The sequence below is a fragment of the Schistocerca piceifrons genome, chromosome 1 (genome assembly GCF_021461385.2).
Source record: "Schistocerca piceifrons isolate TAMUIC-IGC-003096 chromosome 1, iqSchPice1.1, whole genome shotgun sequence".
In the NCBI taxonomy this organism is placed as follows: domain Eukaryota; kingdom Metazoa; phylum Arthropoda; class Insecta; order Orthoptera; family Acrididae; genus Schistocerca; species Schistocerca piceifrons.
In genome coordinates, this window is record NC_060138.1 from 69245723 (window position 1) to 69262013 (window position 16291).

The 16291-nt window shown below is 43.3% G+C and overlaps 1 protein-coding gene across 1 annotated transcript in view; it reads right to left on the reverse strand.

Moving 5' to 3' along the window:
* LOC124776929 overlaps window positions 1-16291 on the reverse strand; it is a 521086-nt gene that overhangs the window by 405477 nt on the left and 99318 nt on the right. The gene's annotated exons all lie outside the window — the stretch shown is intronic.

Here is a 16291-nt window from a genome sequence, read left to right on the forward strand (position 1 = left end):
CATCCCGCCGTAAGCTGTAATTTTCCACCGCAAAATCTATATAAATGAATGCCCCAAGGGAAAGGGTGGTTTCATTGACGCCTTTTATGCCACCTCCTGAGACCTTGTCGTGTGTGTTTGAAATCTTTTCCTCAGTCACCCATAAGAAAACTGCGTGATGTCAACGCTGGATGTCGTCGCAGTTCTGGTCTCCATAACAGAGGTGTCATGGGAAGAGTGTGGCGGGGGAAGGGGGGAGAGTGTGACGATCTTACACCAATCGTGTGACATGTTCAGATGGTTTCTGGCAGAAGTTTGGTGAAACTGGCCGCCAATGTGAATCATTAACGAGCCTTACACCTCACAAGAACTTCTGAGCCCTGGGCTTTTGTTCACATGCGTCGACACCTTGCTGCTTGAAGAGCTACAGATCTCGTCTCGAGGGTGACGTCACAGGGCGCCACGCTTTTACGCCATTGCGGAGGAATGTTGCAGGCAGCTTGGGGCCTAGTTTAAAACGTCTGCATCGTAACGATGGGGTTTCAAAAAAGTGATCCAGTAATTCTTTTGCGAAGTATATTTATTGGTCATACTAAGAAACGATATTAAGTCTACCGACCACGTGAATTCAGTAATAGATAGAGTGAAGGGAACACTTAGATTTGTTGGAAGTTTTCTGGAGAATCGCAGTAGTTGTAACCACCGTGCATCATGTGTGAAAGCAACACGAGAGACATTCGGGGGCATACAAACGCATGTCATTTTTTCCTTGCTCAATACGCGCAAGAAACAAGACAGAACATTGCTACTATCGCTACGAAGTACATCTCGCCTTGCACCGTTCCATTATGGCCACCTACTTAATAGCGTGTTGGTCTATCGATGGAACGCAATACAGGAGCGACTGGACGTGACAGACATTCAATAAGTCCTTGATGGGTTTCCGGAGCGACGTGGAACCAGATACCTACTCACAGCACGCATAATTTTCCTAAATTACGGGTTGGTGGTTGGTTGACGTGGTGCTGGCTCCCGATAGCGTTCAAGGTGCGTTCTACCGAGTTCAGATAAAGCGAATCTGGTGGCCGGAACATCAACAGAAGTTCACTATCACGCTTCTCAAAAACAATGTTGCGCGACTTTGGCCTTGTGACACAGAGAGTTATCCTGCAAGAAGACACAGTCGCTGTTGGGAAGACATCAAACATGGAGGGATGTAAGTGGTCAGAAATAATGTTCCCCTAGCCCACAGCTGTTATGGTGCCTTTTATTACTACGTCTTATTGTAACCCAGGTGAACGCCTTTCATCGCATAATAACGCTCCACCGGCCCGAGTCTACGGCGCGATTCATGTTTCGAGCAGGTGGTCACCTGAGTGAGGGTGTATTCTGACACGATCATCGACCTAGTGAAACAAGGAACGTGATTCATCCGACCAAGCGACATGTTTTCATTAATCCACGTTCCAATTTCGATGCTCCTGTGCCCACAGTAATCGTAATGGACGGCATTTTTGCGACCATATGGAAATAGGTAGGGGTCGTCTTCAGCTGAGTTCCAAGTTCGACAATGTGCGCTGAACGGTGTGCTCTGAAACACTTGTGCCTGCACTAAGTTTGTACTCTGCTTTCGGATCTACCACAGGTCACCGTGTGTCTTGCTTCACTGAGCGGGGACGTGTCCGACCTCCACGTTCTGTGATTATGCCTGGACGTCCAACACCTTGTCGCCTACTCATGGTTTCAACTACTTTCCATAGATACTCACGATATTAAAACGTGAAAAGCCAATCATCTTTGCTTTTATCAGCAAAGATCTAAATCGAAAGACAGAAATCCAACTTCATAAACCGTCAGTCCAGCCAGTCTCTATGGCTGCGCTGCTTGAATGCGAAACTAACATTGAATCATTAAAACCGCTTTAGACCGTCGAGTGAGATGGCCGCTAGGTGTTCCTGGTTGGCCTAGGTCGAGAGATATTTTTAATTAATCTCGATAACAAAATATGAAGGAGGAGTTAGTGGACTACATCGCTACCATATCCAATAAGGCAGAACTTTTTCGGAAAGATGTCAGCCAACTTCGTTATGTCCAGCTACCAAACAATAATTAATAAAATGTTCCGGGCTATTACGCCGTGGTCGAATGGATTTCACATTAAAATCCAACGTTTCGTCCACGTCTTCGGAGTAGCGAGCCAGGTGTGAATCGGAAGCTACGAGCCCCCTTGAAAATTTTCCCAGCAGGTGGGGACCAAACTTTGGGTTTTAACGTGAAATCCATTCGACCACGCTTTAAAAGCCCGGAACATTTTATTAATTGTGACATATCCGGCCGTGAAAGTTTACTATCAACCTACTACTGTTGCACGAATATACAGGGTGCTCAGAAACAGCTTCTAAGGGTGTTGTAGATTATGTTGTGCTGGAAAACAATTGTAAAGTAAAAAATTCGATCCTTTGCATCGTTTCCAAGTTAATTAGTATTCAGTTTAGCCAATAAGGTTGTTTCGCCGCAGATTCAAGCAGCCCACTAGAGACGGTATCGCCGAACGTGTTCGTTTGGTTTCATAGAACCGAATGAGAAAGAGCGATACAAAAATTGGACATGGGACGTTAGTTAAGATAGAACCCGAGCTAAAGGCTGAGCAGTCTCGTGCGCTATCATCTACGTTATGACACCAAATTATATCTGGCAGGCCGCTTGAATGTGAGCGCGCAACGGTCTGACTGGCTAACTTCAGTGCTAATTCATTCGGGAACGGCACAATGTATAGAATTTTTTTTCTTAACAATTATTTCTCAGTACCACCTACCCTGCAGCATCATTACAAGCTTTTCAGACTGTTTCTGACCACCCTGTATAGTCCTTCGACCGATAACTACGAGAAACCAAGCAAGAATTAATGAAGACTAACCGCAACCTCAAAATCGACGAACCAATTCTAAATGAACGAGCTGACCTGAAAGGAACACACGAGCAAAACGGAAAATAGGAAGACAGTAAAAACCAGATGGAAGTATTTCACATAACAAAGGAACGAAGGGACGACTAGTGTGCCCATGTCCCCTTCGAAACTTTGAAAAATAAAAAATGATTACGTTTTAGCTTCAAACCGAACAGACCTTCAAAAAATGTGAGTCTGGGTCAACACAACACACACACACACACACACACACACACACACAGACCTACAGCGAGAGCTGCGTTTACGCTGAATGCCACCTCTACTTCATCACTGCGTCAGTTTATCGGATCCGCGCTATGCACTACTTACTTTTGCACTGCTCTTCAGCACTGACTTGTCACTCTGGTACTGCAGCGTCTACTGTAGACTTATATAGCATGGAAGGACGCTGCACCAAATTGCTCTTTAGCCTACGTCGACAGGGCTGGTGAAGGCTTGTCATTCTTTGTGTCTGTATCCGCAGCTCAGAAGCTCTACTGAGCAGTTTTTAAAAACTGGTAAAATACAACCACAAAACTTAGTTTATGGCCGCGCGGGATAGCCACGCGGTCTTGGGCGCCTTGCCACGGTTCGCGCGGCTCCCTCGTCGGAGATTCGAGTTCTATCTCGGGCATGGGTGTGCGTGTTGTCCTTAGCGTAAGTTAGATTAAGTAGTGTGTAATCCTAGGAACCGGTGACGTCAGCTGTTTGGTCCCAGTGGAACTTATCACCACTTAGCTAATTTAGTATCAATGTATACAAATACTATTTGTGTAGTTGCTGAAGTCGTTTAAGGTCACATTATGAAAATGCCTTTCTGCCTCATTTTGTTAACCGCTTCTACTCGACATACATCATTACTGAAGTCTACGTTTTCTAAAGCAGTTGACAACTAACTAAATTAACTTTGCGTCCTATTCCATCCTTCAGCTCAATTTGGCAAGCTTTACCCTCTAGATTTCTGCAAAAATAGGAAAAATGGAAAGAATAGAGAAAGGAAGATTCAGGTTTAACCTCCGACGATGAAAAGGTCATTAGAGACGGAGCACAACAGACTGAAGAAGGAATAGAGGAGAAAGTCAGCCGTGTGCCTTATTGACAGATTGAGGGAAATCATCGAAAACCTAAATCCGGATAGCGGGGCTGGAATTTGAACCGACGTCCTGCCGAATTAGAGTCCAGCACTGTTCCTTCAGAGGTAAAAGTCAAAACAGCAAGGATATCGTAACAGCAAGGATATCCGGTCGCCAAAGGTAAAGCGCTATACGCTGTCCTGCTGAAATCAGACACACATCTTTTTCTTATCTGTAAGCTAATTATCAAATGGAGAGTTTGTAGTTCTCACAGTCATAGGGTGCAGTTTCATTAAAGATCATACGCTATTATACACTATGCGTTTCCTCTGCTCTATTTCCCTGATTTGGACTAAGTAATGACATCTACTCTATGATATTCAGGTTCTCATCATTAGAGAACCGCACATTTCTGGATCGGCGGATCCCGGAAAGTTCAAACTACGCCTCGTCAGTCACAAAAATAATCTGTCGATCCGCAAGAAGGTTATTCACGTTTTCGAGAAACAAATTACAAAATTTCATTCTCCTGGTGAACTCTGCCTGTGTAAGTTATTGCACAAAGCTAATTTCATTCGGGCTTAATTTTCTTCATGGACATGGAGATTTTCCGGACTAATATCAATTCGCTCCCAAATATTTCTACGATTTTCTTCGTTTAAAACAGGTCCATTCCTTTCTCTTCGAATATCACAAACTGAGCCTGTTAGTGCACTAATTTTTCCATAACGCAGAGCTTTTTAGGAACTAAAGTGACAAGAAATTTATATACGAATCTGCAAACACACTTTATGTAATTGTATTTCTTCACTTAACAGTTCACCAAATAATTTCGCTACCAACATCTTGCCGCCCGTAAAATAACGTACCGACGTAGCGAAACGTGTCACAACCAGTGGAGTACCGCAGTACACAGGTTGACTGTCGCTGAAAATACTAGCAGGACGAGCCGGATCTGGTCGGCAAACTGCACCCTTCCAAGCTCGAAGCTGCCAGGCATCCCTGTAAAGTGAACATGCAGTATCTCTCCTGCTGCGTGACATGGAGCTTGTAAGTGATTCAGACAGCATAGTTTAAGTATACACTCACACATATACACGAAGAGAGTAAAATTCTAATTATGGCTCACAATTTCCTTAAAAATTACACTCTCGTCGAACCGCGGGACTGCTACGGTCGCAGGTTCGAATCCTGCCTCGGGCATGGGTGTGTGTGATGTCCTTAGGTTAGTTAGGTTTAAGTAGTTCTAAGTTCTAGGGGACTTATGACCTAAGATGTTGAGTCCCATAGTGCTCAGAGCCATTTGAGTCATACACTCTCGTCTGTCTGCACTGTAGAGTGGTTCAAAAGCGTCACAGACAATATCTCGTGAATTTCCTGAAAGCCGGAATCGTATTTATGGTTCACTGTTTTAAAATGAGTGTCAGTATAGAAATAACTAGGCTTAAATCAGTGCAGGATATGGAGCAAAAGCAAATTTCTCAGAAAACAATCCTCGTGGTACTAAAAAATGTTGGTGATTTCAATGCGTACATGGAACAGAAACACTTTTCCAAATCATCAGCAGCATGATCGTATTTTCTGGGCTTAGCTGTGTAAATCTTCAAGTGATTTTGTTCTTAGGCAATAGGAGTAATTTTCAAAACGTGCACAAAATGCTCGCTCGTTCCATCAATAACATATTTTTAGCAGAAATAATCAGGAATCTCAGGAAATTTATCGTTACACATTTTCTTTTCAAAGGTGAAGTTGTAAATCATTCCTCTTATTACAATAACGGGGAATTTTCAATCAACTTAATTTATGATAACAAGTCCACCGCATCTTATGCTTTTTAAGCCGCTCTTTTTTGAATGTTTTAAGTAAGATTATCTCTTAGACACCCATAGACGCAACTTTTTTCCTTCTGAACACAATAATTAGGCGGCTCGCGAGAAATAAGCTGAAAATTTGAACCTAAGTGTGGAAGATGCGAAGTGGATTTGTCTTACAAGGTAGCAGAATGCGTGTCTCTCTTTGTGCTTTAGCTAAGCGATATTATATGAACGTGCGATATTTTTCTTTATTTTTAATGGACTGCTTGGTCAGAGGACAGCAAGAGCACGATAGGAAAGTTTGTGTTCGCCATATTTTTCTATTTCTATAATTTTTTTATCTGTCATTCCCTACCTACGTGGGCAAGGCAGGCAGCTGTATTCTGCTCGGTTCTTTTCAACTAAATTTCAGCCAACTGAGGGTAGTTCAAAGGTAATCCCAACTGGCAATTGTTATTTTGGGATTCCCTACTCTTTCTTCACAACATCCTTTCTTCAAGGAATGCTAGTCCAGCAGAGTGTGCAGGAGAGTTTCTGTGAAGTTTGGAAACTGGGAGAGACGCGCCAGAAGTGAAACTGCAAGGGCGGATCGTAAGGTGTGACTGGATGGCTCAGCCGGCCAGTGCTTTGTCCTCGAAAACTAAAGTTCCGGGTTCGTGTCCCGGTGTGGCAAACAGTTTTAATCCGCTAGTGTAGCGAAACAGGACTAATGTTCAAAAAATGGCTCTGAGCACTATGGGACTCAGGACATCACACACATCCATGCCCGAGGCAGGATTCGAACCTGCGACCGTAGCAGTCACACGGTTCCGGACTGAAGTGCCTAGAACCCCACAGCCACCGCGGCCGTCACAGAACTAATGTGACTTGACGGAACATGAGTGAAATATACCTCATGTCAGCAGAAGAAAAATTTAATAGTTAAATGCAAATGTTCCTTCCTCCAGAACCCCTCGTTTTCCGTACAAACTTCGGTTGATTCAAAGCCAGATTGTGGACGGCCGCACGACGGGTTTTTCGCAGCGCTGTGTGAAGTGTTATTGGCGTGTGATTATCAGTCCCTCGAACAGAAAGAGGTTGTTATTCCTGTAGTCAAAGCGTCGTGACTGCTGCGTCACCCCGCAGACGGGCCTTCGAGAAACAGGTTCCTCCCGCTCTTACTAGGATCACCATTCCACACAGCCACAATCACCGCTTTTAAAAGTTCCTTTCACCTCGCTTTCCAGCCAAAACTTCCTCTTCTGACGATTTTACCGATCTCAAAACTCGCTGGAGGCTCTAAACATCACGACTTCGAACAACTTTAATAACCGTTTCCAACAGTGGATGAAGCTCTGGGACAAGTGTATCTGGCTCAGGCGAATATTTTAATTAATCTGTTAATTACAAAATTTGTAAATGAATAATTATTGTTACGTCTGGTTTCCCCTTATACGCATAAATCATTATTCTCGCTCACTGCTCCACCTGATTAAACACAAATAAATATGAAAACTTTTATAAACTACTGAAGAAGGTTATTGCAGCATCTGTTTATATCATCAGATTCAGTAAATATCCTCAGCAATACCAAGACACACACATGTGCGCACGCTAGTTATTAAAAACAAATTATATGAGAAAGAAGTTAAGAAAGATCAACAGAGACAAAGGGTAAGCAGAACGTGACGTCATTCTAAATGCGTTGATTGTCCCGCAAAGCAGCCAGGTGGTATACACAACTACGGCCATGCAAAGCGTATGTGGAAACTTCTTTGTTGCAGCGTGCATTCTAGACTGAAATAAACTATATGTTCCCTAATAATTGGTAAGTCAATGGCAGAAAATGATAAACGCGTCCAAAGAATTAAAGTCAATAAGGACTTTACAGTTCTGCTAAGGACTTCGACGACCAGTCGGCGGCATAGAGAGTGTCTTGAAAATACGTTATACGATGAACATCAATAAACTTAAAAGAAAGTTAAGGAGTTTAGCAGAACTAAGTAAAGTATTCTGGAGGAACAGATTAGGAAATAAGATGCTGGAAGTAGTAGACGAACTTCGCTATTTGGGCAGCGAAATAACTGACGACGGAAAAAATAGATAGGAGACCAAAGGCAGACTGCCAATACTAAGGGAATGTTATCAGAAAAAGAAAAAATATGTTACTATTGATTACGAATGTTACTGTTTGGAAGTCTTTTTTTGAAACAATTTGTTTTCAACGTAACCTTCGATGAGAAGAGAATAAGAGCTTTTGAAATGTGGTACTGCCGGAGAATGCTGAAGATTATATGGGTAGATAAGATTGCTAACGCAGACGTACTGAATCGAAGTGTGAAAAAATAACTTCGTCGAAAAAGGTGACTAAAAGAAAGAGGCTGACAAAAATATACTATCCCATTAAGGGTGAATTAGGTAATGGAGCCAAGAGTGAGTGTGCGGGGATGTAAAAATTGCAGACGGAGAGCAAGACTTGCATACGGCAAGGATGTTCAGATGGTTCTAAGCTGCAGAAGTTAATTCGAGATGAAAACTTGTGAGGGATAGATTAGCGTGGATAAATGCGTCAAGTCACTTTTTATACTGACAACTACGAGGTGATTTTCCAAAAGGCTCGTCTCCATTCACGATGTAACTAAATTATCGTGAAGCGTTAGCTGTTGAATACAGTAGGTTCACGTTCCAGCGGTGACTACAGTTTTCGTCATTAATATGTGATCAACGGGATAGAAAAGCTAGGATATATCATATTGCACGCTTTTATTCTTGAAAAACCACGCAGTGTAATAGGATGATTCGAGATCCGTGCGTCAGATGAGACTACTTGGATTAAGAACGATTTTATGAGGAAATTTCAATTTGTATCTGCAACTAGTATAATTCTCCTGTTCCTCTCCACTTGAAAAGTCTCAGTCATTTATATAGCAAACGCAACAACGTACTTAGCATGCATTCACTACATACTATGAAGAGCCAAAGAAACTGCAACACGTGTCAAATATCGTGTAGGGCCCATAGAGCACGCCGAAGTGCCGCAACACGACGTGGCATGGACTCGACTGATGTTTGGAGTAGTGCTGGAGGGAACTGACACCATGAGTCCCGCAGGGTTATTCATAAATCCCTAAGAGTACTAAGGGATGGAGATCTCTTCTGAACAGCACATTGCAAGGCATCCCACATAGGCTCAATAATGTTCATGTCTGGTGAGTTTGGTGGTCAGCGGAAGTGTTTAAACTTAGAAGAGTGTTCCTGGAGCCACTCTATAGCAATTCTGGACGTGTCGGGTGTCGCATTGTCCTGCTGGAATTGCCCAAGTCCGTCGGAATACACAATGAACATGAATGGATGCAGGTGATCAGACAGGATGCTTACGTACGTGTCACAGATCAGAGTCGTATCTAGATGTATCAGAGATCCCATATCACTCCAACTGCACACACCCCACACCATTACACAGCCTCTACCAACTTGAACAGTCCTCTGCTGACATGCAAGGTCCATCTATTCGTGAGGTTGTCTCCATATGCGTACACGTCCATCCACTCGATACAATTTGAAACGAGACTCGTTGGTCCAGGCAACATGTTTCCAGTGATCAACAGTCCAATGTCGGTGATTGCGGGCCTAGGCGAGGCATAAAGCTTCGCGTCGTGCAGTCATCAAGGGTACACGAGTGAGCCTTTGGCCCCGAAAGCCCATATCGATAATGTTTCGTTGAATTGTCCTCATGTTGATACTTGTTGATGGCCCAGCACTGAAAGCTGCAGCAATTTTCGGAAGGGTTGCACTTCTGTCACGTTGAACGATTCTCTTCAGTCATCGTTGGTCCCGTTCTTGCAGTATCTTTTTTCGGCCACAGCAATGTCGGAGATATGATGTTTTACCGGATTTCTGATGTTCACGGTATACTCGTGAAATGGTCGTACGGGAAATTCCCCACTTCATCGCTACCTCGGAGATGCTGTGTCCCAACGCTCGTGCGCCGACTATAACATCACGTTCAGACTCAGTTAAACCTTGACAACCTTCCAGAGTAGCAACAGTAACCGATCTAACAACTGCGCAGGCACTTGATGTCTTATATGGACGTTGCCGACCGCAGCGTCGTATTCTGCCTGCATCTCCATATTTGTATGTAGTTGAATACACTTGCCTATACCAGTTTCTCTGGCATATCAGTGTATATTTGTACTACACTATATAGTATTATGAATACGTCGATAGCAGGCACTGGCTAATAGTAGAAACAAGCCTAAAGTCGACAGATTCGTCTTCACAAATCACAAGCAGTTTAGCTGATAATTTTAATGTAAAATCAATGGAATTAATAGGAATATATGAATAAACATGGAAAGATACCCTTTATCAAATGTGCCCCGATCGCATAATTTCCACTTGTAAAAAATGTTTTAGTTGCCGTACATGTTGCTGGAATGAGTAATGCTGTATCTTTCACAATTATCCGTGAGCTGCAAGCAGTAGTAAGCCCCACAATGAATACCTTATTGCATACCTTTGGTTTCTTATCTAAAAATGCTCAATTTGAGTTACGGTACTCTACCATCTGGTAATTTGGCTACTAGATATATGACATCCCGTGTGTTTCGCGGGGTCTCCATCAGTTATGTGTGATTAAGATGCATACTGAAGTCATCAGACAATCTCTTCCCTTCTTGCGTCATTTGAGGATGACAAGTGGAATCAAACAGTTTCCAATTAACTGAACAAAGGCTCCCGCAGGCACGATCGGAAATTTTCCGTTCGTGAGAGACTGTGAAGACGGCTGTTGGCAGAAGTTCTCCCGCAGATTCGCCTAGGAGAAAAGAGCGACTCGGCGTCAGCTTATGACAATGGCTGGCGCGTGCCTCGCACCTTGCGGGACAGCCCGCGTCTTGCATAAGAGAGGCCGTGCAGCCTCGCGTCCGGGAAAAGTGGCTGCCTGCCTGCCTGGTGTCCCCAATGCATGAATTCCACCAGAAAGACAGGCACGCGCTCACACCACCTGCAAAGGCCCCTCTGCTATGGCCGTTTTCATCGTTACGTCGTCCTACAGTCGGTCCCAGAACTTCCGCAACAACCGTTTCAAACAAATATTGTTTGGAAAGAGAACAGCGCGTAATTTGACTTACACCCTTATAAACGTCAAACTAAACACTAAGGATCATGTGCAGAACCTAGCGATATTTTAAAAAGAAATTCTTAAGGTAGAGCCCCTATAACCAGTTTAAATACAATTATTGAACTACATGAAATAAAATAGTCATAAATTCTGAACGGTTTGCATCAGGACGTTCAATCTGCACGGTTGGTCGCGGGGCATGATGGGAATTAGGATGCGCACGCATAGTTTGTTTTAGCGACGAAGCTCACTTTCATTTGGATGGGTTCGTTGGTAACTTCCGGAAGGCGTTCGATACAGTTCCGCACAGTCGCCTGATGATCAAAGTAAGAGCCTACGGAATACCAGACCAGCTGTGTGGCTGGATTGAAGAGTTTTTAGCAAACAGAACACAGCATGTTGTTCTCAATGGAGAGCCGTCTACAGACGTTAAAGTAACCTCTGGCGTGCCACTGGGGAGTGTTATGGGACCATTGCTTTTCACAATATATATAAATGACGTAGTAGATAGTGTCGGAAGTTCCATGCGGCTTTTCGCGGATGATGCTGTAGTATACAGAGAAGTTGCAGCATTAGAAAATTGTAGCGAAATGCAGGAAGGTCTGCAGCGGATAGGCACTTGGTGCAGGGAGTGGCAACTGACCCTTAACATAGACAAATGTAATGTATTGCGAATACATATCTAACATTCTGCGTGGTGTCTGTTGTTCTATATCGTGTCTCCCTACCACTTTCGCGCAACGACGCTCTGAGCGTGTTTTTTAGGGAATTGACTAGTTTGAACCTGGGACCTGTTGCTGGTAAGGAGACGTCAGACCAAACATGACATGTAGAGTTCAGAAGAGTTCAGTGAGACTAGCGATGATATAACCAAATACTTAATGATTTCAGCGTCAGCTCCACTGCACTCCCTGTAAAAGAATCTTAATACTAACTAAATTTAGTGGAAGGGGTTCAAGGCTTTCCTATTTTTAGTTAGCTGGTAAAATAACGTCGAAAAAGCAGTTAAGTTTACCATTGGAAATTTTATTCTACTCACAAAACATTGTTTATAAATTGCGCTATTGATAAAAGGAAACGTTTTAATACAGGATGGTAAAAACCAACTGCGTTCAACAAAAATGTGAACGAATATTCCCTGAATGGGTTTCCAAGTTCTACAATGGGTCGAAGGATGACCTATGCCATATCACATCTATAATCTAGGTTTAAATTAAGTTTCACAAAAGAGAAAAATATCAAAATGGTCTACAGTGACCCTCAATTATCTTTAATTACTTATCTAACTTGTCGTAAATTACAGTGGCTGATGTGGCTTCTCAGTAACTATACAACAGAAGAATCATCGCGTTTCAGATTTTTACTTCAAGTGGCAAATGTGAACACCATGAGCTTTAATTGACGATCGACACTAGTATTACGCAAAAAGGGGTGTAACAGATGAGACTTCTGCAGATCTGAGTGAAGCTTTATGCGCTGTTATTCGGCATCGCGTGCATTCATTACCTTGTCGGTGTTCGGCGGGCAGCACAGCTCTGCTCACCTCGCCGTCTCAGAAGCAACTCTCTCCTAACTTCTCCTTACTACAATTTACCGAAGTTGGTTTAAAAAAACTATCTGGCTGTGTTTTCATCTGACCAATCAGGGTCTCAATGTTAACCTTAAGCTCTGCCTACAAAAATTCTGTCTATCCAATGAGAAACGTTATACTTTTCGTGGTGGGGCAATGTTTTTAAAGTTTGCAACGTAACAGAGACGCGAAAAAGTCTCACGCTGAAACTTGCAGCTGGTGTGGTCCTTTTAGTGTTATCGAAAGATCTATACTGTGTTCTTCTGGAGGGCTCTTTTAACATGGCCTGGGGGGTGGTCCTGACGTAACAGAGACGCGAAAAAGTCTCACGCTAAAACTTGTTGCTGGTGTGGTCCTTTTAGTGTCATCGTAAGATCTATACTGTTCTTGTGGAGGGCTCTAACTTTTAACATGGGCTGGGGGTGGTCCTAGCGGTTAGCTGGCGACGTGGGTGTCCGTCCCTTATCGTAGGGCCTTCAGCTTAACATGGTTCTGCTCTCGGCTTCTGTTCTCGTTTCTCCCCTTGGAACTGCGTCTGATTCACGGTGGGAAGGTATGACATGCATTTAGGCATTCTTGTGTTAGTCTGTGGTACTCCATTTGCTCACTCGTTACTCGTATTACTTTGGTTAATTTAATGTCACGATTTATTTGGAGCTATGTGACATACTACTGGGTTTGCTTATCATGTCAGGGTTTTCATGGAAGGTGTTGGATTTGCCTGACACCTTACACGTAGAAAGAAGGATCCTTTATTGTATATCTTAGCGGAACAAACACTGGTAGCAGTTACTTCTGTAAAATATCTGGGAGTATGCGTGCGGAACGATTTGAAGTGGAATGATCATATAAAATTAATTGTTGGTAAGGCGTGTGCCAGGTTGAGATTCAGTGGGAGAGTCCTTAGAAAATGTAGTCCATCAACAAAGGAGGTAGCTTACAAAACACTCGTTCGACCTATACTTGAGTATTGCTCATCAGTGTGGGATCCATACCAGGTCGGGTTGGCAGACAAGATCCAAAGAAGAGCGGCGCGTTTCGTCACTGGGTTATTTGGTAAGCGAGATAGCGTTACGGAGATGTTTAGCAAACTCAAGTGGAAGACTCTGCAAGAGAGGCGCTCTGCATCGCGGTGTAGCTTGCTGTCCAGGTTTCGAGAGGGTGCGTTTCTGGATGAGGTATCGAATATATTGCTTCCCCCTACTTACTCCCGAGGAGATCACGAATGTAAAATTAGAGATATTTGAGCGCGCACGGAGGCTTTCCGGCAGTCGTTCTTCCCGCGAACCATACGCGACTGGAACAGAAAAGGGAGGTAATGACAGTGGCACGTAAAGTGCCCTCCGCCACATACCGTTGGGTAGCTTGCGGAGTATAAATGTAGATGTAGATGTAGATGTAAGCAAAATTGGCGCATTTGGGGGACTGAGAATCCGCATCTCGCGTTCGAGAAGCCTCTTCACCCTGAAAGGGTAACAGTGTGGTGTGCAGTGTCCAGTCACACAATAATCGCTGCGATATTCCTTGATGGCACGGGGACTACCGAACGGCACGTGAAGGTTTTGGAAGATGATTTCATCTCCTTTATCCAAAGTGACCCTGGTTTCGACAAGATGTGGTTCATGCGAGACGGAGCTCGACATCGATGCAGGAGAGTATTTCATGTCCTGGAGGAGAACTTTGGGGACAGCATTCTCGCTCTGGGATATCCAGAGGCCACTGGCATGGGCCTCGATTGGTTTCCATATTCTCCGGATCTGAACACAGCAATAATCCTAAAACCATAGTTGAGCTGAAAAGAGTCATTCAGGAGGTCATCGACAAGATCGATGTTGCGACACTTCAGCGGGTCATGCAGATTTTCGCTATTGGTCTGCACCCCAACATCGCCAATGACGGCAGGCACATCAAACAAGTCATAACCTAAATCCCAATATCTGTAGTGACGTTTATATGTTGAATGAAGTCTGCGCAGCCGTAGTTTATAACTAATTTACACTTTTTTTCGTATAGTTCAATAATTTTTCATCCTGTGTGTGTCTGAATAAATACAGTAGACTTCAGTGGTGCGTGGTATCTGGATATTGCGACTAGCAATCGTATTTTAAGCTCAACAGTAAATAACTGATCGATTCATGTGGTGCAGTGGGCTCGCCTTCGAAAAGAGCGCATTCTTAGTCCTCGTCCTAAAGCTGCGGACTCCGCACTAACACCGGTCATTCTTGAAAACAAGAAAAAATGTCTAGAAAACATCGACTGTGAAATGCATGTTTAAGAACTACGAGCACGTGTTCAATAGAGAAGATGTGTTTCACAGTAGTGAAGATGAATAAGAGCTCATAGCTCCTCAGGTATGTATTTTAGAACCGATGTTTAGTAGCTGTTTTTGCTTGTTTTGGTCCGTACTACCACCTCTGAAAGTTGCCTGCTTTACAATCTTAGCAACTACAGAATCGGTACACGTATTCCACAGTCAAAGGAATCAGAACGGTTTTCGATTATAACTTTCGACTCGTTCGTTTCCGGTACAGGAACTCTTACTTCAAATCGAGACATTTATCCTTCTCCATCATCCCAGAAAGTTTGTAACATCATCACAGAATCACCCTGTATATACATACATTTTTACAGGCGCCGGAGCTATAACTTTGACGCCCTCTAGCGTCATTCGCTTACGTTTCCGAGCATGGGTTCCTAAGTAAAACTAGAGCTACTAAGTCCACTCTACAACTTAGAAGTATATAGCATGAGTGGCAAAACACCCTGTATATGACTACAAATTTCATAGCTACAAAGAAGGTAACTGCGAAGAAACCATGGGTAACAGAAGAAATACTTCAATTAATCGATGAAAGGAGGAAGTACAAAAATGTTCCAGTAGACTCAGGAATACAGAAATACAAGTCGCTGAGGAATGAAATAAATAGGAAGTGCAGGGAAGCTAAGACGAAATTGGTGCAGGAAAAATGTGAAGACATCGAAAAAGAAATGATTGTCGGAAGGAAATATTCAGCATACAGGCAAATCAAAACAACCTTCAGTGACATTAAAAGCAAGAGTGAAACATTAAGAATGCAACGGGAGTTGCAATGTTAAATGCAGAGGAGAGAGCGGGTAGGTGGAAAGAATACATTGAAAGCCTCTATGAGGGGGAAGATTTGTCCGATGTGACAGAAGAAGAAACAAGAGTCGATTTAGAAGAGATAGGGCATTCAGTATTAGGTCTAGAATTTAAGAGAGCTTTGGAGGACTTAAGATCGAATAGGGCAGAATGGATAGATAATATTCCATCATAGTTTCTAAAATCATTGCGAGAAGTGGCAACAAAATGACTATTTACGTTGTTGTGTGGAATGTATGAGTCTGGCGACATACCATCTGACTTCCGGAGAAGCATCATCCACACAATTCCGAAGGCGGCAAGGGCTGACAAGTGCGAGAATTATCGCACAATCAGCTTAATAGCTCATGCATCCAAGTTGATTACAAGCATAATAGACAGAAGAATGGAAAATAAAATTGAGGGTGCGCTAGATGACGATCAGTTTGGCTTTAGGAAAGGAAAAGACACGAGAGAGGCAATTCTGACGTTGCGGTTAATAATGGAATCAAGACTAAAGAAAAATCAAGATATGTTCATAGGATTTTCCGACATGGAAAAAGCGTTCGACAATGCGAAATGGTGGAAGGTGTTCGAAATTCTGAGAAAAGTAGGTGTAAGCTATAGGGAGAGACGGGTCATATACAATATGTACAACAGCCAAGAGGCAATAATAAGAGTGGACGACCAAGAACGAAGTGCTG